At 43.6% G+C, this 24,675-nt stretch overlaps 1 protein-coding gene across 1 annotated transcript in view; it reads left to right on the forward strand.

The window, feature by feature from the left end:
* Positions 1-88: 88 nt before the first annotated feature.
* The window catches only part of LOC106582138 (synaptotagmin-like protein 5), a 70,324-nt gene continuing 45,737 nt past the window's right edge, over positions 89-24,675 (forward strand). The window contains exon 1 of the mRNA XM_014164908.2: positions 89-687. The gene's annotated coding sequence lies outside the window, so the exon portion shown is untranslated. The remainder of the gene's footprint in view (positions 688-24,675) is intronic.

Here is a 24,675-nt window from a genome sequence, read left to right on the forward strand (position 1 = left end):
ATTTATACATCTGGTGAAATATCTGTCATCTGTGACAGACTCAGCGAGGCAAGATACACCCACCACTGCAAGTGAGAGCAGTAGATTATTTCCTGCCTCCTTGCGGAGGGAGGTATTAGGAATTTATGGTAGTAAGTGGAAGAAGTGGACTGTTCATAACCACTAATAAAGGATCAGATATTGTTTTGTAATTCAGTGTTTTATGTAATTCTGTAATTTTATCCTCGTAGCAGCTAAGGTTAGATCTGGGGTACGGTACCAAAACTTGACTCTAGGACTCAAGGACAACACACACACAAAGAAACACACACAGAAAGAAAGAAAGAGAGAGAGCCGCGCAGGAAGACATCTAAACAGCTTCTTTACCACTGCAGCACGACTTATTGAGTCAATAGGAAATTATTTGCCTATATTCAGTATCACGGTATATTGCCACTGGAGAAATAATAGTCTACTAAATCGGGTTCGTAGACAGACTGCAGAGTAGCTGCCCCAGCTGTTTCCCCGAAAATGTGACCACGCCCCCCTTACACACGAGAGCACTGGGCTGCTATGCGGAGCAGGGCAGTTGACACTACAGCTGTGATCAGAGAGACGCGCAAAGAGATGGACTAACTGCACAAGCTCCCCCATAGCATCCACTCTCAGGAGTCACCAAGCCACCACTTACTGGAGTGCTGCTTTCAGGTATGATGGCTTTTCTGTTACAATCTTAAGAGAAACATTGTAATTTTATGTTGGTGGTTCTATTTGTGTGAAACATGAACTGCGGTGAATGTCCCATAATGATTATGAAAGGGAGATTCCCGACGAGGAGGTAACAAGCGACAAGAGACCAGTAAGCCATTCCCATAGCGAATAACCATTATCATAAGCTAATTCTTAAAACTCATAGGCTACATGCTGTTTTTGCAAAATTGCGCTAGACTTTAATCATTTATTTTGTATTGTTGCATAACCTTCTAAATAATTGTATTATGGACAAATAATTCAATAGAGTAATTATAAAATAAAACGTTTCTCTTCAGGTGAGGTCTCAACTACCATACAGCTGCATGTAAAGTTAGCAGCGTTTGTTTGTACAGGTGCAATGCAGCAAAAGGCAGTTTGTGCTCTCCATCCAGTCGCACTAGAAACTGGTTCGAAGATGTTCAATTTATCTGACAGTTTTTGTTGTCTAGACAGAGCTGTTAACTATAGGCTAGTTATAAAAAATATTATTTCAATGGGCTATTATTAGGATACTGTGAAACAATTTACACATTTTGCATGTACTAACTTAATAATTAGTAGGCTATGGCCACAGAGACAAATGTTGGATTTAATGCAATAGCATGAACTGAACTCATCAAAATGTTTCATATTCACTTAGCACGTCTTAAACTAATGTTGCTTCAAAGTTACAGGCATATGGAAGCACATTCCTGCCACCAAAATGTTTTTAAAACATTAATACTATCAAAACATTTCGAGATAAGTAAGTCAACATTTTGCAGAAATGTATGTAAACATTTCGAGACATTTTGAGATAGTACCATTATATGGTGTTCTTTGCAAGTTTTCATTTTTTCACATTTACATATTGGTCATTTAGTGGGCCCATTTGCCCTTAGCAACTTACAAGGTTGATTAAACAAATCACATATCACAGTCATAGCAAGTAAAACGTTTCTGTTACCATTACTGAAAATGTTGTTGTAGTTAAGGATACATTGGTCTTCCAAAAAATTGGAATTATAACAAGATATATCACAAGATATCTTTGACTATTTCTGGATAGTATCAATACAATACTGAACTATTTAAGGTAACTTGATACCAGAGCAATGAAACACAGTACAATACAGTAAAAATGACTATTAAAATCCAAGAAAATTGTTTCTATAGTATTTTACTGTAATTACAAGGGATTAAAGGAAGCAGGTTGGCTGTAGGCAATTGCATATTACAGCATATTAATGAATACTAGATTGTCTTAAAGGTAATGAACAGTCAACATCATGTTTTTGATGAAATTGGAGGATATTTGGATGAAATCAGACCAAAGTATGATACAAATTCAAAGTTTCAAGATAGTAGAACAGGATAGGATATGTTTCTTCATTTGTAGCATTATGTGGTGATTTCGATTTATCCATGTTGCAGACATCGGCACAACAGGGCCACTGGCAAATGTGTGGCAAGCTGGCACATGGCCCAACACTTTTGATTTGGTTTGATAAAAAATATTGACACACAAGCATTGAAAATAGGGACAAAGTACATTTGTTTAGACTGATTTGCGTCTGATTTGCCTCATGCACAATTAATCTGTGCATCAGTCTGATCAACCGTAGACTACTGATAACAACCACAGCTGCAGGTAGCCTAGAGAAGCTTATGCACTCTGATCCCGTCTGGACAGGGGAAACGAAGGGCTAAACTAATTTATTTATAGCCTAAAATAGGCCTATTTATTTGTGTTAGGAGACAATGTGAATGTAATCAAATTTGGTTTATATTCAAACTTGGAGTAGCTAGGCTACCTAGACCTTATCAATGCAAAATGATTGACTGGAATTAATCAATACAATAGTGATGGCATGCTGTGTGAGAAAGTTTTGAATTACAAATGCTAAGGCCTACACAGTACAACCCTGCATAAAGTTCTATTGTTGAAGTGCAGTTGAAGAGGAATTACATTTACTCTCACGGGTGGGCAAAAATACCTATCTCAAAGCCACGCCACCAATATGCCATGCCTGCAGAGTCAACCCAGCATAAAACTGAATAAAAACTAAACTGATGGTTAAATTAACCGAAGTTTGGGTAATCTAAATGTGTGGCCTATTAGGGGTGTGGCTTATATAAAATGTATAACAATACTATGATAACGAAGTGGTAACTAGGCCAACATTGGGATATGTATTTAAGGAACTGTTCCTAGGCCGACATGGTAAATAAGAATTTGTTCTTAATTGACCTGCCTAGTTAAATAAAGGTTAAATAAATAAAATAACTAATACACTTGTATAAACTTTATTAAAGCTACAAAAGAGTCAGTGCTAACCTGAATGACAATTCTCTCATAGATGGCCAAAAAATAACTATTTGAAAGCCAAGCCCCTAACAAGCTACGCCTCCATTCTCCTGATCTGACCTGGTGGATCATAGCTCAATAACCAAGCATCAAGAACCCAACTTAAAGAACTGGCTAGGTCAAAATAACCCAACTTGTGTTCTGTTCAATATTTACCCAAATTGGGTTGTTTTTTAGAGTGTGGAACTGCAGCACAGGCTGTTCGGAGCTGTTACGGAGTGTTCTAGCATGTTCTGGACTGGAGTAATGCTATGTTGGACTCTGCTATGTTGTACTGCACTTACTACACCAAGTTAGTGGTGAAATGCTGCATAGAGCTGTGCCTGTGATGTGCTATGTAGTTGTGTCATGCTGGGTTTCCCTCCCTCCCACTCACTGGCTTTGATCCCCATTCCCCCTCTGAAGTGTGTACGTCTCGCCGCTACGCCGCTGCCTTTTGGTATGCAGTGTGGAGCCCCATATCGTGGGCTCAAAAGACTTGTGGCATCCCCATTCAATTACAGTGCCTACTCCACCCATGCTCTACCAAGGTTGTGTTTTAGGTTATTGTCTCCCAGTGTCTGGTGGAAAGCAGACTGAACCAGGTTTTCCTCTGGGATTTTGCCTGTGCTTAGCTCATTTATTTTTTATCCTGAAAAATTCCCCGGTCCTTAATGATTACAAGCATACCCATAACATGATGCAGCCACCACTATGCTTGTAAATGTGGAAAGTGTTACTCAGTAATGCGTTTTATTGAATTTGCCCCAAACATAACAATTTGTATTCAGGACAATTGCTTTGCCATATTGTTAGCAGTACTACTTTAGTGCCTTGTTGCAAGCTGGATGCATGTTTTGAAATATTAGTATTCTGTACAGGCATCCTTCTTTTTACTCTGTCAGTTAGGAGTAACTAAACATTTGTGGATCCATCCTCAGTTTTATCCTATCGCAGCCATTAAACTCTGTAACTGTTATAAAGTCACCATTGAGCTAATGGTGAAATCCCTGAGAGATTTCCTTCCTCTACGGCAACTGAGTTAGGAAGGACACATATATCTTTGTAGTGACTGTGTCACGGTTGTCGTCGGTTAAGGAGGACCAAAACGCAACAGGAATGTTGATGCTCATCTTGTGTATTTATTTACAAACTAAGTGAACACCAAAACGAAACGAACTTACGAACAACGAAACAGTCTTGAAAGGCACACTCAGCAAAACAAGAAACAATCTCCTAAAAATACACAGACAAACACAACCAACTAATATAGGACTTCCAATCAAAGGCAACACCACACAGCTGCCTTCAATTGGAAGTCCACCCCAATTAACCAAACATAGACATACAACCAGCTAGATCAACATAGAAATACGTAAACAAGGAACAGTGCCCAAAACCCCCGGAATAGTTAAATCAAATGCCCTTTTAGAAAAAACACCACCCCGAACCACATAAACCAAATACCCTCCGCCACGTCCTGACCAAACTACAATAACAATTAACCCTTATACTGGCCAGGACGTGACAGTACCCCCCCTCTAAAGGTGCTAACCCCGGAAGCACCTCAAAAATAACAACCCCCCCCCAAAAAAAGAAAAAAAAGAAAATCCCCCTAACTAAAGGGAGGGAAGGGAGGGTGGCTGCCGTCAATGACGGCACTGTGCTACACCCCCCCCCTCCCCAACCCACCTATATCTGGAGGTGGCTCTGGTTCTGGCAGTTCCGGGTAGACGGGCCACTCGGGCAGACCCGGAAGACAGTCGGGCCACTCGGGCAGACCCGGAAGACAGTCGGGCCACTCTGGCAGACCCGGAAGACAGTCGGGCCACTCTGGCAGACCCGGAAGACAGTCGGGCCACTCTGGCAGACCCGGAAGACAGTCGGGCCACTCTGGCAGACCCGGAAGACAGTCGGGGCAGTCTGGCATCGCCGGGCAGTCTGGCATCGCCGGGCAGTCTGGCCACTCTGGCATCGCCGGGCAGTCTGGCCACTCTGGCAGCTCCTGACTAGTGGGTGGCTCTGGCGATTCCTCACTGACGGGCGGCTCTGGCGACTCTTGACTGACGGGCAGTTCTGGCGACTCTTGACTGACAGGCAGTTCTGGCGACTCTTGACTGACGGGCAGTTCTGGCGACTCTTGACTGACGGGCAGTTCTGGCGACTCTTGACTGACGGGCAGTTCTGGCGACTCTTGACTGACGGCAGCTCTGGCGACGTCGGACTGGGATGACTCACTTGAAGCCTGGTGCGTGGTGCTGGTACTGGACGTACCAGACTGGGAACACGCACCTCCAGGCTAGTGCGGGGAGCGGGAACAGGACGAGTCGGACTGGGCTGACGCACTTCCGGGTCCGCACGAGAGACAGGAGCTGGAAACCCAGGGCTATGGAGGCGCACAGGCGGTCTTGATCTTACCTCCTGCACAACCCGTCCTGGCTGGATGGAACTAGTAGCCCTGTACGAGCGGGGTGCTTGTACAGGGCGGACTGGGCTGTGCAGGGGCCTGATGGTAGCCGTGCGTAGAGCGGGAGTTGGGTAGCCTGGTCCTCAGAGGCGTACCGGCGACCAGATGCGCTGCGCAGGCATCCTCCTACCAGGCTGGATGCCCGCTCTAGCACGGCACCTGCGAGGGGCTGGAATAACGCGCACCGGACTGTGCGTGCGTATGGGTGAGAGTGCGCTCTTCAGTGAAACATGGCGCCCTCCACCTCATACGCTCCTCCATATAACCACGGGTAGCTGGCTTCCGGCTCTTCCTAGGCCTAGCCAAACTACCCGTGTGCCCCCCCCAAAAAAATTATTGGGGGTGCCTCTCGTGCTTCTCCCTCAGCGCGTCCAAGGCCTCGTACCTCCGCCTCTCTGCCTTGGCTGCCTCAATTTCCTTCCGTGGGCGACGGTACTCCCCAGCCTGGTGCCAAGGTCCAGCCCCGTCCAGAACTTCCTCCCAGGTCCATCTCTCCCGCCAGTCCAACTCGAAATCCCTTTTCCTCTGCTGCTTGGTCCTTAGTTGGTGGGAGATTCTGTCACGGTTGTCGTCGGTTATTAAGGAGGACCAAAACGCAGCAGGAATGTTGATGCTCATCTTGTGTATTTATTTACAAACTAAGTGAACACCAAAACAACAAAACGAAACGAACTTACGAACAACGAAACAGTCTTGAAAGGCACACTCAGCAAAACAAGAAACAATCTCCCAGAAATACACAGACAAACACACCCAACTAATATAGGACTTCCAATCAAAGGCAACACCACACAGCTGCCTTCAATTGGAAGTCCACCCCAATTAACCAAACATAGACATACAACCAGCTAGATCAACATAGAAATACGTAAACAAGGAACAGTGCCCAAAAATCCCGGAATAGTTAAATCAAATGCCCTTTTAGAAAAAACACCACCCCGAACCACATAAACCAAATACCCTCTGCCACGCCCTGACCAAACTACAATAACAATTAACCCTTATACTGGCCAGGACGTGACAGACTGGGTGTATTGATACATCATCCGAAGTGTAATTAATAACTTCACCATGCTCAAAATGTTCAATGTCGGCTTTTTTTACCCATCTACAAATAGGTGGCTTCTTTGCGAGGCATTGGAAAACCTCCCTGGTCTTTGTGGTTGAATCTGTGTTTGAAATTCACTGCTCGGCTTACAGGTAATTGTATGTGTGGTGTACAGAGATGAGGTAGTCATTCAAAAATGATGTTAAACACTATTATTGCACACAGAGTCCATGCAATTTATTATGTGACTTGAAAGCACAGTTACTCCTGAACTAATTTAGGCTTGCCATAATAAAGTGGTTGAAAACTTATTGACAAGACAGTTCAGCTTTTAATTTTTTATTAATTTGTAAAATATTCAACAACAAAAAACAACATAATTCCACTTTGACGTTATGGAGTATTGTGTGTAGGCCAGTGACAAAACATCTCAGTCTCAATTTAACACAACAAAATGTGGAAAAGGTCAAGGAGTGTGAATACTTTCTGAAGGCACTGTATATGAGAGTAAGGTTTGCTTTTATACTTACAAGACCATAATCCTTGATTGAGCAAGCTGTTTTGTCTTGTAGTAAAGTGATGCCTGCCTGTATTTTCTTAATCCTTTATTTTAGCAATAAATGTAATTGAGAAAAAAATACATTTCATAACATATTTCTTTGGTCAGTAAGTGCCCAACATAACAACAGGTGGTGGTGTGTTGGACACAGTCACTCATATCTAGAGCTCTATAGAGCCTGTCTAAAATTCTGATTTCTGTAACCGTTAGCTTACCTGTTTAATATTGACATAAGCTCAGAAACACTTGTTTTGCAAACATGGTCCTGTTTTATCAATTTCTGTGCTGATCAATGGGCAGTTCATTACCTCTGTCAAGGGAGTTTGTAGCTTAAAGTTGTGGGTATTTGTATTTTTTTTGCAATAAAGATGGTTACGCTTCAATAACACACATTTACAATAGGCCTATATCTAAAAATACATAGAGCTTAATGCTATATATACAGTGGGGGGAAAAAGTATTTGATCCCCTGCTGATTTTGTACGTTTGCCCACTGACAAAGAAAGGATCAGTCTATAATTTTAATGGTAGGTTTATTTGAACAGTGAGAGACAGAATAACAACAAAACAAAAATATCGAGAAAAACGCATGTAAAAAATGTTATAAATTGATTTGCATTTTAATGAGGGAAATAAGTATTTGACCCCCTCTCAATCAGAAAGATTTCTGTCTCCCAGGTGTCTTTTATACAGGTAACGAGCTGAGATTAGGAGCACACTCTTAAAGGGAGTGCTCATAACCGCAGCTTGTTACCTGTATAAAAGACACCTGTCCGCAGAAGCAATCAATCAATCAGATTCCAAACTCTCCACCATGGCCAAGTCCAAAGAGCTCTCCAAGGATGTCAGGGACAAGATTGTAGACCTACACAAGGCTGGAATGGGCTACACGACCATCGCCAAGCAGCTTGGTGAGAAGGTGACAACAGTTGGTGCGATTATTCGCAAATGGAAGAAACACAAAAGAACTGTCAATATCCCTCGGCCTGCGGCTCCATGCAAGATCTCACCTCGTGGAGTTGCAATGATCATGAGAACGATGAGGAATCAGCCCAGAACTACACGGGAGGATCTTGTCAATGATCTCAAGGCAGCTGGGACCATAGTCACCAAGAAAACAATTGGTAACACACTACGCCGTGAAGGACTGAAATCCTGCAGCGCCCGCAAGGTCCCCCTGCTCAAGAATACATATACATGCCCGTCTGAAGTTTGCCAATGAACATCTGAATGATTCAGAGGACAACTGGTGAAAGTGCTGTGGTCAGATGAGACCAAAATGGAGCTCTTTGGCATCAACTCAACTCGCCGTGTTTGGAGGAGGAGGAATGCTGCCTATGACCCCAAGAACACCATCTCCACCATCAAACATGGAGGTGGAAACATTATGCTTTGGGGGTGTTTTTCTGCTAAGGGGACAGGACAACTTCACCGCAACATTTGACGGGGCCATGTACTGTCAAAACTTGGGTGAGAACCTCCTTCCCTCAGCCAGGGCATTGAAAATGGGTCGTGGATGGGTATTCTAGCATGCCAATGACCCAAAACACACGGCCAAGGCAACAAAGGAGTGGCTCAAGAAGAAGCACATTAAGGTCCTGGAGTGGCCTAGCCAGTCTCTAGACCTTAATCCCATAGAAAATCTGTGGAGGGAGCTGAAGGTTCGAGTTGCCAAACGTCAGCCTCAAAACCTTAATGACTTGGAGAAGATCTGCAAAGAGGAGTGGGACAAAATCCCTCCTGAGATGTGTGCAAACCTGGTGGCCAACTACAAGAAACGTCTGACCTCTGTGATTGCCAACAAGGGTTTTGCCACCAAGTACTAAGTGATGTTTTGCAGAGGGGTCAAATACTTATTTCCCTCATTAAAATGCAAATCAATTTATAACATTTTTGACATGCGTTTTTCTGGATTTTTGTTGTTATTCTGTCTCTCACTGTTCATATAAACCTACCATTAAAATTATAGACTGATCATTTCTTTGTATGTGGGCAAACGTACAAAATCAGCAGGGGATCAAATACTTTTTTCCCCCACTGTATAGACACTACATGGCCAAAAGTATGTGGACACATGCTCGTCGAACATCTCATTCCAAAATCATGGACATGAATATGGAGTTGGTCCCCCTTTACTGCTATAACAGCTTACACTCTTCTGGGAAGGCTTTCTACTAGATGTTGGAACATTTCTGCGGGGACTTGCTTCCATTCAGCCACAAGAGCATTAGGAGGTTAGACACTGATGTTGGGCGATTCGGCCTTGCTCGCTGTCGGCGTTCCAATTGTGGTTGAGGTCAGGGCTCTCTGCAGGCCAGTCTAGTTCAGGAAAGGGCCTTCCCCAAACTGTTGACACAAAGTTGTTAGCACAGAATCGTCTAGAATGCTGGAACGTTAAGATTTCCCTTCACTGGAACTAAGGGGCCTAGCCTGAACCATGAAAACAGCCCCAGATCATTATTCCTCCTCCACCAAACTGTACAGTTGGCACTATGCATTCAAGCAGGTAGCAGGTAGCGTTCTCCTGGCATCTGCCAAACCCAGATTGCCAGATGGTTAAGCGTGATTCATCACTCCAGATAACGCGTTTTCACTGCTCCAGAGTCCAATGGCTTCGAGCTTTAGACCACTCCAGCTGACGCTTGGCATTGCACATGATCTTAGGCTTGTGTGCGGCTGCTCGGCTATGGAAACCAATTTCATGAAGCTCCCAACGAACATTTCTTGTGCTGACGTTGCTTCCAGAGGCAGCTACACGGAACCCAAACCGTCTGCACGCGTGCGCCATCGTGCAACATCGTGTATACATTTATTTTGTCCCCCTACACCAAACGCGATCACGACACGCAGGTTAAAATATCAAAACACACTCTGAACCAATGACATTAATTTGGGGACAGGTCGAAAAGCATTAAACATGTATGGCAATTTAGCTAGTTAGCTTGCACTTGCTAGCTAATTTGTCCTATTTAGCTAGCTTGCTGTTGCTAGCTAATTTGTCCTGGGATATAAACATTGAGTTGTTATTTTACCTGAAATGCACAAGGTCCTCTAATCCGACAATTAATCCACACATAAAACGGTCAACCGAATCGTTTCTAGTCATCTCTCCTCCTTCCAGGCTTTTTCATCTTTGAACTTATATGGTGATTGGCATCTACACTTTCATAGTATTACCATGACAACCGGCAAAACAGTTCATCTTTCAATCACCAACGTGGGTATAACCAATGAGGAGATGGCACGTGGGTACCTGCTTCTATGAACCAATGAGGAGATGGGAGAGGCAGGACTTGCAGCGTGATCTGCGTCAGAAATAGGAATGGCTTCTATTTTAGCCCTTGGCAACGCAGACACTCGTTGGCGCGCGCGAGCAGTGTGGGTGCAATAATTGAATAACATAGATTCCTAAATTTATTTTGCAACGCTCGTGCACGCAATGCGAGCGGTGTAGTCAGGGTATTAGGAACTCGGTAGTGAGTTTTGCAACCGAAGGACAGACAATTTTTACTGCTATGCACTTCAGCAATCGGCGGTCTCCTTCTGTGAGCTTGTGTGGCCTACAACTTTGTGGCTGAGCCGTTGTGGCTCCTAGACGTTTCCACTTCACAATAACAGCACTTACAGTTCACCGGGGAAGCTCTAGCATGGCAGAAATTTGACGAACTGACTTGTTGGAAATGTGGCATGCTATGAAGGTGCCACGTTTAAAATCAGTGAGGTCTATGGAAATTGCATGGCTGTGTGCTGGATTTTATACACCTGTCTCGATTTTGTGGCTGAAATTGCTGAATCCACTAATTTGAAGTGTAATATACAGTGCATTCGGAAAGTATTCAGGCCCCTTCACTTTTTACACATTTTGTTACATTACAGCCTTATTCTAAAATGTATTAAATAAAACAATTTCCTCATCCATCTACAAACAATACCCCATAATGACAAAGCAAAAACAGCATGGCTACCACAGCATTCTGCAGCGATACGCCATCCCATCTGGTTTGCGCTTAGTGGGACTATCATTTGTTTTTCAACAGGACAATGACCCAACACACCTCCAGGCTGTGTAAGGGCTATTTGACCAAGAAGAAGAGGGATGGAGTACTGCATCAGATGACCTGGCCTCCACAATCACCCGACCTCAACCCAATTGAGATGGTTTGGGATGAGTTGGACCGCAGAGTGAAGGAAAAGCAGCCAACAAATTCTCAGCATATGTGTGAACTCCTTCAAGAGTGTTGGAAAAGCATCTCAAATATAAAATATATTTTGATTTGTTTAACACTTTTTTGGTTACTACATGATTCCATATGTGTTATGTCATAGTTTTGATGTATGCACTATTATTAAAACCCTTGAATGAGTAGCTGTGTCCAAACCTTTGACTGGTACTGTATATATATTATTTAAATAGAAGGACACTGTAAAGTCCATTATTCCTCAGAAGAGTATGAATTAGGCTGTTGGAGAAGGTTTTATTCCTAAGCAACCTGCATACATATTGTTTGAAGTAAAATAGACCAACATAGCTACTCTAGTATTTCAAAGCTGTTTGCTAGAAAACCTTGGTAGATCGTGGGTGGAGTAGGCATTGTGGTACTTGTGAATTTCCTTTATTTTCTGGCTTCAGACCAATGCCTACTTATCACTTTAAACATCTTTTTTTGTTTTTAATTCCCATGTTTCTTTTACAGAGGAAGGTGATTATACAACATTTCCACACGCTAAAGTGGTCTTTCAAAAAAACAACATTTGCTCTTCAAATTATGTTTTGTCCACATTATTTATTTTCCAGGGCCACTTTGGCACTCAACAAACTGTATGGGGCCACAAACAAACAAGAAACCGCTCACCCAGAGGCAGTGTTTCTGGTGAGCGGAGACTTTATCGCGGGGAGACTTAAAACTGTCCTACTTCACTTCTACCAACACGTCTCCTGCACCGCTAGGGGCGCTAAAACTCTAGACCAAACTCTAGAAACACATACAAGGCACCCCCTCGTCCTCCCTTCAGCAAATCTGACCATGACTCCGTTCTCCTGCTACCTGTTTACAGACAAAAGCTCAAACAGGAAGTACCAGTGATGCGCTCAATACGGAAGTGGTCAGATGAAGCAGACGCGAGGCTACAAGACTGTTTTGCTAGTACAGACTCGGATATGTTCCAGGATTCATTCAATAGCACTGAGGAATTAACCACAACAGTCACAGGCTTCATCAATATGTGCATAGACGATGTTGTCCCCACAGTTACAATAAGAACACATCCAAACCAAAAACCTTGGATTACAGGCAATATCTGCGCTGGGCTAAAGGCTAGAGCTACCGCTTACAATGAATGGGACATGGACATGGACGTATACAGAAAGCCCGCTACGACCTTCGACGAGACATCAAACATGCAAAATTACAATATAGGAAGAAGGTGGAATTCTATTACGCCGGCTCCGACACTCATCGGATGTGGCAGGGCTTGCAGACGATAAAGGATTACAAAAGAGAAACCCAGCCATGAGTTGCCCAGCGATCCAGAACTCCCAAACGAGCTAAATGCCTTTCATGCTCGCTTCGAGGAATATGACACTGTGTCTTGCAAGGAATCCCCGGTTTTACGGGATGACTCTGTGATCTCGCTTTGCGTGGCCGTTTAAACAGGTTAACAATCACAAGGTTGCCGGGCCAGACGGAATACCAGGGCGCGTTCACAAAGCATGCGCAGACCAGCTGGCAAGTGTCTTCACAGATATTTTCAATCTATCCTTGTCCCAGTCTGTAATCCCAATATGTTTCAAGCTGACCATCATTGGTAACCTCCCTAAATGACTATCGCCCTATAGCACTTACATCTGTAATTATGAAGTGCTATGAAAGGCTAGTCATGACACACATCAACACCATCATCCCAGACACCCTATAGACCAGGGCTCTCCAGTCCTGTTCCTGGAGAGCTACCATCCTGTAGGTTTTCATTCCAACTCAAAACTAGCGCAGCTGATTCAAATAATATGTTGGTTTATAAGATGTATCAAGTTAGTTACAATTGGGGTTGAAGTGAAACCCTACTGGAGGGTAGCGCTCCAGGAACAGTGTTGGAGAGCCCTGCCCTAGACCCACTCTGCCCCAACAGAACTACATATGACACAATCTCAATTGCACTTCACACTGCCCTCTCCCACCTGGACAAGAGGGGAAATAGCTATGTGAGAATTCTGTGTATAGACTACAGCTCAGCGTTCAACACCATAGTCCCCTTCAAGCTAGGGACCCTAGGACTGAACCCCTCCCTCTGCAACTGGATCCTGGACTTCCTGACGGGCCAGTCCCAGGTGGTGAGTGTAGGCAACAAAACCTAGGCCATGCTGACCCTTAACATGGGGGCCACTCAGGGGTGTGTGCTTAGTCCCCTCCTGTACTCCCTGTTCACCCCCATCTGCTTAGCCTCGCATGACTCCAACACAAGCACTACAGAGGGTGGTGCTCCCAGCCATCCAGGAACTCTATATCAGGGGGTTGTCAGATGAAGGCCAGAAAAATGGCCAAATACTCCACCCAAGCAAGCCATTCCTGTTCATTTGTTCTGTTCTATACTTATCATGTCTTAAGGACTAACATGGAAATGTATTTAGTGTCAATGACGCTGATAGATGTGTAGGAGATTCCTAAATGTGTATGTAAAACCCATTGTTGGGCAATAATAATGTAGTGTATCTTATTATAATAAATCATCTTAATATTATAGGTCATTTTATTTGGTTCCAAAAATTATTTAAAGACAATGTGTCAAGTAAATTAAAATGCAATCATTAATAAAACATTCTAAATAATAAAACATTCAAACAATAAGAAATCAATTCAAATTAGGCAAACGAAATGGTCATCTAATGTCACGACTTCTGTCGAAGTCGGCTCCCCTCCTAGTTCGGGCGGCATTCGGCGGTCGACGTCACCGGCCTTCTAGCCATCGCCGCTCCATTTTTCATTGTTCCATTTGTTTTGTCTTGTTCCCCGCACACCTGGTTTACATTCCCTAATCACACTGCATATATATATATATTCCTCTGTTCCCCCCATGTCTTTGTGTGGAATTGTTTTTGTTTTGTGTTTGTTGTATCGCGCCAGTCTGGTTTTTCACCCTGGGCATTGCCTGTACCCTATTTGGGGAATTATTGGTGAACCTTATTGTTATATTATTGACGGTATTTTGCGCTTGTCACTTTTGCCGGTTGGCTTGAGTTGTAGCTGTTTGCACCCGTCTGTTTGTTGCTCTTGGCTAATAAAGTCGCCTGATCACCTATTCTCTGCTCTCCTGCACTTGACTCGAATGACCAGCAGCGAAAACCCTGACATCTAATCAGTGGTGATTTTAGCATGCCAATCTTGGTGGGGAAAACAAGCACATTTTTTTTTTAGATGCATGCCAGCGAAGCCACTACACAACTCTAAACAATACATTAAATGCACTATAACTGTGACAAACAGTGCCCACAAACGTTTAGGGTCTACATAAAGTTATCCCGAGAGTGGAGCTTATGGCTGACTTGCTTAAATAAATATGGTTTCTATTTACTCCTTGTTGATTTGTGTAACTGGATAAGAACCGCTTTTCTCCTTCAATAATAATGAACGTCGACATGAGTTTTAGGTAGGTAGGCCTATTCGCTCAGCAATTTCGAAATGGACAGCGACAGAAATTCAGATAGATGTTACTTCAGATAAATTAAGCAAGATGTTGAGGCCTTTACTCTTCTTTAAGTCACCACAGAGAGAGCGAAAAAGACCAAGACTTAGCGGTTAGCCTACCGTTCAAAGTATTTTATTCGGCCTATGTGGTCTAAAAAAGGACAAACAATCACGAGGATCCACTTTTATAGACAATATACACACGCACTGACCCACAACCCTCGAAATATGAACTGGAATTAGATGGGTCTATTACTGAACATTTTGTTGAACAAAAATATTTGAACAGGAAGAGACTGTCACTGGCAAACATGGTTACGAGGAGGGGATACTACAATATAATGTTGTTGGGTCTGTAACTTATCACCCTCCTTGTGGAGAAAAGCACCCTAGCTAATTATAACACACAAAGTAAGAAAAACAATTAAATGCATCATTCTGACATTGCCTAAAATTATTAGTAAGATACTGATGAAATAGACCTTTATAAGCAATATACCAATGCAGATGTACAAACTATGGCATATATGACGATAAGCGGTTAAGAGGCAAGCCGTAATTTTGATTAAGACATGAGCGAGCTGAGACAGATGTAGCCTATATGCCGCCTATTTGTTCAGCACTTTTGAAATTGACAGCGACATAATTCAGAACATGGGCCGTTCCTACAGTATTCTCCCTGTACACGAAGTCAGAACCGTAGGGTAAATAATGAGGACACATAAGCAGACAATGAAAGCAATTACAATATTCGATCATTACATTTCTCTAAAACAGGCTATAGACTACATGTGCAGATAATGAAAGCTCTTACAATGGGGGCAGGTAAGCAGGCAATGAAAGCTGTTACAATATTTGATGATGACATTTCCCTAAAACAGGCTATAGGCTACATGCGCACCACCAACTCAGAACAGTAGGATAAGTTCTAAGAGGGAAAGGGACCACATTCTTAGGGTGAGACACATAGGCTAATAACTGCTTACTACACAACATACACTTAGTATTACTTTCTTAGCTACAGTATACATATCTCCCTGGCATATTACATCACTTATGCAGCAGAATACTAAACATATTTATGGACTCACCATTGTTGTGCTGTGCTCACTTGAACAGGAAGTTGGCACGGTGGTCCTTGTGGGCAAACTTCTGTTACTTTGTCATCCAAGTCTGGCATTCTCTGGATGAAGGCCAATGCATTTAACCTTTTCTGGCCCATGGAATTGCGTGTGAAGGTTTTTATCCTTTTAAGGGTGGAAAAGTTTCTCTCTGACTCAGTGGGTTGTCATTGGAGTGGTGATGATTATTTTAAGAAGAGAAACCGTCTCAGAAAAGGCCTCCTGCAGGTATTTGGTATTTGGTATTTTATTAGGATCCCCATTAGCTGTTGCAAAAGCAGCAGCTACTCTTCCTGGGGTCCACACAAAACATGAAACATAATAATACAGAATGACATAATACAGAACATCATTAGACAAGAACAGCTCAAGGACAGAACTACATACATTTTTATCTACATACACGTAGCCTACATATCAATGCATACACACAAACTATCTAGGTCAAATAGGGGAGAGTTTTTTTAAACCAGGTTTGCTGTTTATTTGAGCAGTATAAGATGGAAGGAAGTTCTATGCAATAAGGGCTCTATATGATACTGTACATTTTCTTGAATTTGTTTTAGATTTAGGGACTATGAAAAGACCCCTGGTGGCATGTCTGGTGGGATAAGTGTGTGTGTCAGAGCTGTGTGTAAGTTGACTATGCAAACAATTTGGGATTTTCAACACATGAATGTTTCTTATAAAAAGAAGTGATGCAGTCAGTCTCTCCTCAACTCTTAGCCAAGAGAGACTAGCATGCATAGTATTTATATCAGGTTGTTCTCGTAGCGTGATTTCAATAAAGAAAGTGTGGTCTTTCTAGTGTCCAGCTAAGGCTACAGGTAGAGAGTGGACAGCTCCGTTTTCAACTTCTCCTGGTTGCCCACAGGCCATAGCTTGGTAGCACACTGGAGTTCTGCAGTCGGAAAGGAATGTATACTGCTCAAAAAAATAAAGGGAACACTTAAACAACACATCCTAGATCTGAATGAAAGAAATCATCTTATTAAATACTTTTTTTTTTACATAGTTGAATGTGCTGACAACAAAATCACACAAAAATAATCAATGGAAATCCAATTTATCAACCCATGGAGGTCTGGATTTGGAGTCACACTCAAAATTAAAGTGGAAAACCACACTACAGGCTGATCCAACTTTGATGTAATGTCCTTAAAACAAGTCAAAATGAGGTTCAGTAGTGAGTGTGGCCTCCACGTGCCTGTATGACCTCCCTACAACGCCTGGGCATGCTCCTGATGAGGTGGCGGATGGTCTCCTGAGGGATCTCCTCCCAGACCTGGACTAAAGCATCCGCCAACTTCTGGACAGTCTGTGGTGCAACGTGGCGTTGGTGGATGGAGCGAGACATGATGTCCCAGATGTGCTCAATTGGATTCAGGTCTGGGGAACGGGCGGGCCAGTCCATAGCATCAATGCCTTCCTCTTGCAGGAACTGCTGACACACTCCAGCCACATGAGGTCTAGTATTGTCTTGCATTAGGAGGAACCCAGGGCCAACCGCACCAGCATATGGTCTCACAAGGGGTCTGAGGATCTCATCTCGGTACCTAATGGCAATCAGGCTACCTCTGGCGAGCACATGGAGGGCTGTGCGGCCCCCCCAAAGAAATGCCACCCCACACCATGACTGACCCACCGCCAAACTGGTCATGCTGGAGGATGTTGCAGGCAGCAGAACGTTCTCCACGGCGTCTCCAGACTCTGTCACGTCTGTCACGTGCTCAGTGTGAACCTGCTTTCATCTGTGAAGAGCACAGGGCGCCAGTGGCGAATTTGCCAATCTTGGTGTTCTCTGGCAAATGCCAAACGTCCTGCACGGTGTTGGGCTGTAAGCACAACCCCCACCTGTGGACGTCGGGCCCTCATACCACCCTCATGGAGTCTGTTTCTGACCGTTTGAGCAGACACATGCACATTTGTGGCCTGCTTGAGGTCATTTTGCAGGGCTCTGGCAGTGCTTCTCCTGCTCCTCCTTGCACAAAGGCGGAGGTAGCGGTCCTGCTGCTGGGTTGTTGCCCTCCTACGGCCTCCTCCACGTCTCCTGATGTACTGGCCTGTCTCCTGGTAGCGCCTCCATGCTCTGGACACTACGCTGACAGACACAGCAAACCTTCTTGCCACAGCTCGCATTGATGTGCCATCCTGGATGAGCTGCACTACCTGAGCCACTTGTGTGGGTTGTAGACTCCGTCTCATGCTACCACTAGAGTGAAAGCACCGCCAGCATTCAAAAGTGACCAAAACATCAGCCAGGAAGCATAGGAACTGAGAAGTGGTCTGTGGTCCCCACCTGCAGAACCACTCCTTTATTGGGGGTGTCTTGCTAATTGCCTATAATTTCCACCTGTTGTCTATTCCATTTGCACAACAGCATGTGAAATGTATTGTCAATCAGTGTTGCTTCCTAAGTGGACAGTTTGATTTCACAGAAGTGTGATTGACTTGGAGTTACATTGCATTGTTTAAGTGTTCCCTTTATTTTTTTGAGCAGTGTATATACTGGGAGAAAAATGAGCTGTCCACCAACTTTTCTATAGTTAAGTGGTCATTTTCAGAAAACCTTTCTTGCACATGATCAGCGATTGTGTCACATGCCTCCTTCATCACGAGTGCAGTGTTACGTTTTCTCCGCCTTGGTTCAGTGGCATCAACATGTCCATTGGCCATTGCAATAGTTTGCTCGCAAATGTTTTGAATGTTCACCTTGAAGTTGTTGATTGCTCTGGCAATTCCTACTGCATCAATGGTTCGATTCTGCATTATGTTGTACAAAACATCCACCTCTGGATTGACCAAGAAAAAGAACTCGAGCAGTTGCAGAAATGTAGGATCCTTGAGTTTCATGGACTGGCCATAAGCCTCGCTGATGGTGATCCCATCCAGGCTGCGTGCAGATGTCCTCCATGCACTGTGTCTTACAGTCCTCCCACACAGCATTGACGGTTCTGCTTTTGAAGTTCCATCATGTACCCCGTGGCCTGGGGACCCGTCTATTCGTTGATTCCGCAAGAGCGGAGAGTCTTTTGGGTGAGCCTGTGAAAAAGGTGGAAAAGGAGGATAGGTCTGCAAAAAACACTTTAAGCATGCTCACTCTCCCAGCACAAAGTTTCTGGTGTTAGATTCTGTCGGTGTACATAACAGTGCACCAATTGCGCGTTTGGGTAAGTCTCCTTCAGTAGCTTTTGGACACCACCTACATTACCACTCATCACCGCTGCCCCGTTGTAGGTTTGGGTAACCAGCTTCTCCTTGACATTCAGTGGCGCTAGGACTTGTTTGATAGTGTTGGAGAGGCCAACACCAGTTTTGTCCTTCACCTCTACAAACTCCAAAAACCTGTAATACACACTGTTGTCTGGTAACATGTAGTGCAGCACTATTACCATCTGTGATTTGCAGGAGACATCAGTGGTCTCGTCTACCTATACAGACGCAAAAGGAGTCTCAGACACCTCCTTAACTATAGCTTCTCTGTACACTTAACTATAGCCTTCCCTGTAGCTCAGTTGGTAGAGCATGGTGTTTGCAACACCAGGGTTGTGGGTTTGATTCCCATGGGGGGCCAGCACAGAAAAAAAAATGTATGAAATGTATGCATTCACTACTGTAAGTTGCTCTGGATAAGAGCCTCTGCTAAATGACTAAAATGTAAATGTAAAATGTACACTTCATACATACAATCCAAAAGTTTGTTTTGGATCGTGCTTGATGTACCCTTAAAAATTGGTTGGTTGTCATAATGCTTTTGTAGCCTGTAATCTCCTTCACACATGGTCTCAAAACTACACCTGAAAACGCCTGGGTTCAAGGAGTCAGCCGACTCGTTATGGCCCCTCAGTGCTGTCTCACAATTGCCACACAATTTAATGCATGCTATAATTCTGTCAAGCACGTACCTATTCTCCTCCGTTTGTTGGTTGTGAAGGTTGATGACTTCAACTGGTCCATCATTCAATGGACTTCAGGAAACAGCAGAGGGAGAACACTCCTATCCACATCGACGGGACCTTAGTGAAGAAGGTGGAAAGCTTCAAGTTCCTTAGCGTACACATCACTGACGATCTGACATAGTCCACCCACACAGACAGTTTGGTGAAGAATGCGCAACCTCAGGAGGCTGAATAAATTTGGCTTGGCCCCTAAAACCCTCACAAACCTTTACAGATGCAAAATTGAGAGCATCCTGTCGGGCTGTATCACCGCCTGGTACAGCAACTGCACCGCACGCAACCGCAGGGCTCTCCAGAGGGTGGTGCGGTCTGCCCAACGCATCACCGGGGGCAAACTACCTGCCCTCCAGGACACCTACATCACCCGATGTCACAGGAAGGCCAAAAAGATAATCAAGGAGGTCATCCACCCGAGCCACAGCCTGTTCACACGCTATCATCCAGAAGGCGAGGTCAGTACAGGTACATCAAAGCTGGGACCAAGAGACTGAAAAATAGCTTCTATCTCAAGCCCATCAGACTGTTAAATAGCCACCAGCCGGCTTCCACACAGTTACGCAACCCTGCACCTTAGAGGCTGCTGCCCTATATACATAGACTTCGAATCACTGGCCACTTTAATAATGGAACACTAGTCACTTTAATAATGTTTACATATTTTGCATTACTCATCTCATATGTATATACTATTATATACTATTCTATTCTACTGTATTTCAGTCAATGCCACACGTACATTGCTAAATCGAATATTTATATTTATATATTTCTTAATTGCATTATTTTACTTTTAGATTTGTGTGTATTGTTGTGAATTGTTAGATACTGCTGCACTGTGGGAGCTAGGAACACAAGCATTTCGCTACACCCGCAATAACATCTGCTAAATATGTGTATGTGACCAATAACATTTGATTTCATTTCATTTCATTTGATAAACCAATAAACATTTACGCTCACCTCTGGACTACAGATGACAGATTTCGGGAACCCAGCTGATCCAGAAAGCAATTTCCAGTCACACAGTGACCTCTTCACTCCTTGTCATGACTCAGAGAGGAAAGATTGAAACAATACAGCCTTAACTAAGAACATTCTCCTTTCAACAGACCGATTCACTGGCCTCCCTGGGGAAATGGGAGATTACATTATTATTTCTGTGTTCATTACATTGATCTCTCTGTGCCAATGTTCTCCTGCTGGCATGCAGCCACTGGACAGGAGGTGTGCTTAATCTGTCTCTGTCGCTTAGCATAGTCAGGCCCCTAATTAACTAGATGGATTATCATCACCCAGAGCTGATTGGATGGTCAATGCTTTGAGAACAGCAGAAGAGTTGGACGACAGGTGGAGAAGGTGGATGAGAAGAAGAGGTAGAAGGGAGGAAGAGAGGGCTTCTCAGGACAGGTGTTGATTTCAGTGTTACTTGTGTAGCATTTTGAACAAAGACTGTCACAGTGTTGTCGTGACTTGACTTTAACATTAATCTGAAGACTGTTTCATCGAATTAACTAACTATGTTTAATTGTTACCCGACTAACTTTATCATGTAACAATTAACTCATTAGGATCTGGGGCACCACGAGAGAGGATATTTAAAGAGTTACCATCTCCCAAATTAAACTCTAAAACCTATCACATCTATAAACTGTAAACTTATTAATCATAACCTCGTATAATATCATCATTCTGAACAGTCGTAACCACCTTGTATCTGAAAAAACCCGAGCCATACTTATGATTCAGTACTACACAAATTGGTTTGATTATTTATTTACTAGCTAATTAAATGGGAACACAGGATAAACATACACACTCTGCACCGGTTATTGACTAGAGACGTAATACACTGAAAACAGGTCCCTAGCGGAATGACAACAACATTGATGCTTGTTAAAGAAGAGATAGAGAGGGACAGAGACATTTAACATTAGTACATTGAGAAACTACTCTCACCTACAGTAACCAGAAACTTTGCACATGAACTGCCGCCCGCTTTGAGTAAGAAATAATTTATGTAGTTACGTGAAATGCCTGGGTTCGGCGGGGATCTCTCGGTGAACAGGGCAGCCTTGGAAAGAGGGTTGGGCCTTTTTGTGGCACGCTTGTAAGGCTCTGATTGTCCGAAATGGTTCCAAGAAGTCTTCTACTGTTGTCCGGTATCCGGTGACTTGTCGTGGAGTCCTGAACAGAACTACAGAGTTGACTTTCCTTCCATTCACTCTTGAAGAGGCTTCTTTGAAGATAGGCTAGCCAGCCGTATCGATGGTTTGAGGAGAGTAAGAGGATGGTCCTACTTAAATTCGCTTTCATGGATACTTTACTGTGGACAGCTAATCAGCAGTACCAGTGATTGTCCGGGAGGTGAGTTTATCGTCTCCACCTCATGTTGAGATTCAAAGTTCAAATCACTTTAAACATGCAGCTACAGCTTCATGCTTTTCTTGTCTGATGTGTTTTTTTCTTAATCCATCATTTATTTAGTTTGCTCAAAAGGGGCAGTTCCGGCAGGCTGGCATGCACCCTGACCTCACTCCGGGCGGTAACTACTCATTGTGCAAAGTTAGGTAAAACAATTATCTCAAATAACTTCTCAAATCACATCCCTCTCTTAACAAAAACGCTTTCATCATTTTTCATATTACATGTACAATGCAGAGTATGGAAACATCACATACAGTGGCAAGAAAAAGTATGTGAACACCTTGGAATTACCTGGATTTCTGCATAAATTGGTCATACAATTTTATCTGATCTTCATCTAAGTCACAACAATAGATAAACACAATCTGCTTAAACTAATAACACACAAACAATTAGACATTTTCTTATCTTTATTGAACACATCGTGTAAACATTCACAGTGCAGGCTGGGAAAGGATGTGAACCCTTGGATTTAATAACTGGTTGACCCTCCTTTGGCAGCAATAACCTCAACCAAATGTTTTCTATACAGTGAGGGGAAAAAAGTATTTGATCCGCTGCTGATTTTGTACGTTTGCCCACTGACAAAGAAATGATCAGTCTATAATTTTAATGGTAGGTTTACTTGAACAGTGAGAGACAGAATAACAACAAAAAATCCAGAAAAACGCATGTCAAAAATGTTATAAATTGATTTGCATTTTAATGAGGGAAATAAGTATTTGACCCCCCTGCAAAACATGACTTAGTACTTGGTGGCAAAAGCCTTGTTGGCAATCACAGAGGTCAGACATTTCTTGTAGTTGGCCACCAGGTTTGCACACATCTCAGGAGGGATTTTGTCCCACTCCTCTTTGCAGATCTTCTCCAAGTCATTAAGGTTTCGAGGCTGACGTTTGGCAACTCGAACCTTCAGCTCCCTCCACAGATTTTCTATGGGATTAAGGTCTGGAGACTGGCTAGGCCACTCCAGGACCTTAATGTGCCTCTTCTTGAGCCACTCCTTTGTTGCCTTGGCCGTGTGTTTTGGGTCATTGTCATGCTGGAATACCCATCCACGACCCATTTTCAATGCCCTGGCTGAGGGAAGGAGGTTCTCACCCAAGATTTGACGGTACATGGCCCCGTCCATCGTCCCTTTGATGCGGTGAAGTTGTCCTGTCCCCTTAGCAGAAAAACACCCCCAAAGCATAATGTTTCCACCTCCATGTTTGACGGTGGGGATGGTGTTCTTGGGGTCATAGGCAGCATTCCTCCTCCTCCAAACACGGCCAGTTGAGTTGATGCCAAAGAGCTCCATTTTGGTCTCATCTGACCACTACACTTTCACCCAGTTGTCCTCTGAATCATTCAGATGTTCATTGGCAAACTTAAGACGGGCATATATATGTGCTTTCTTGAGCAGGGGGACCTTGCGGGCGCTGCAGGATTTCAGTCCTTCACGGCGTAGTGTGTTACCAATTGTTTTCTTGGTGACTATGGTCCCACCTGCCTTGAGATCATTGACAAGATCCTCCCATGTAGTTCTGGGCTGATTCCTCACCGTTCTCATGATCATTGCAACTCCACGAAGTGAGATCTTGCATGGAGCCCCAGGCCTAGGGAGATTGACAGTTCTTTTGTGTTTCTTCCATTTGCGAATAATCGCACCAACTGTTGTCACCTTCTCACCAAGCTGCTTGGCGATGGTTCTGTAGCCCATTCCAGCCTTGTGTAGGTCTACAATCTTGTCCCTGACAGCCTTGGAGAGCTCTTTGGTCTTGGCCATGGTGGAGAGTTTGGAATCTGATTGATTGATTGCTTCTGTGGACAGGTGTCTTTTATACAGGTAACAAGCTGAGATTAGGAGCACTCCCTTTAAGAGTGTGCTCCTAATCTCAGCTCGTTACCTGTATAAAAGACACCTGGGAGCCAGAAATCTTTCTGATTGAGAGGGGGTCAAATACTTATTTCCTTCATTAAAATGCAAATCAATTTATAACATTTTTGACATGCGTTTTTCTAGATTTTTTGTTGTTGTTATTCTGTCTCTCACTGTTCAAATAAACCGACCATTAAAATTATAGACTGATCCTTTCATTGTCAGTGGGCAAACGTACAAAATCAGCAGGGGATCAAATACTTTTTTCCCTCACTGTAGTTGCGGATCAGACCTGCACAACAGTCAGGAGGAATTTTGGACCATTCCCCAGTTCAGCAATATTCTTGGGATATCTGGTGTGATCCGCTCTCTTGAGGTCATGCCACAGCATCTCAATCAGGTTGAGGTCAGGACTCTGACTGGGCCACTCCAGAAGGCGTATTTTCTTCTGTTCAAGCCATTCTGTTGTTGATTTACCTCTTTGTTTTGTGTTGTTGCC

Source organism: Salmo salar, chromosome ssa21 (genome assembly GCF_905237065.1).
Source record: "Salmo salar chromosome ssa21, Ssal_v3.1, whole genome shotgun sequence".
Classification (NCBI taxonomy): Eukaryota; Metazoa; Chordata; class Actinopteri; order Salmoniformes; family Salmonidae; genus Salmo; species Salmo salar.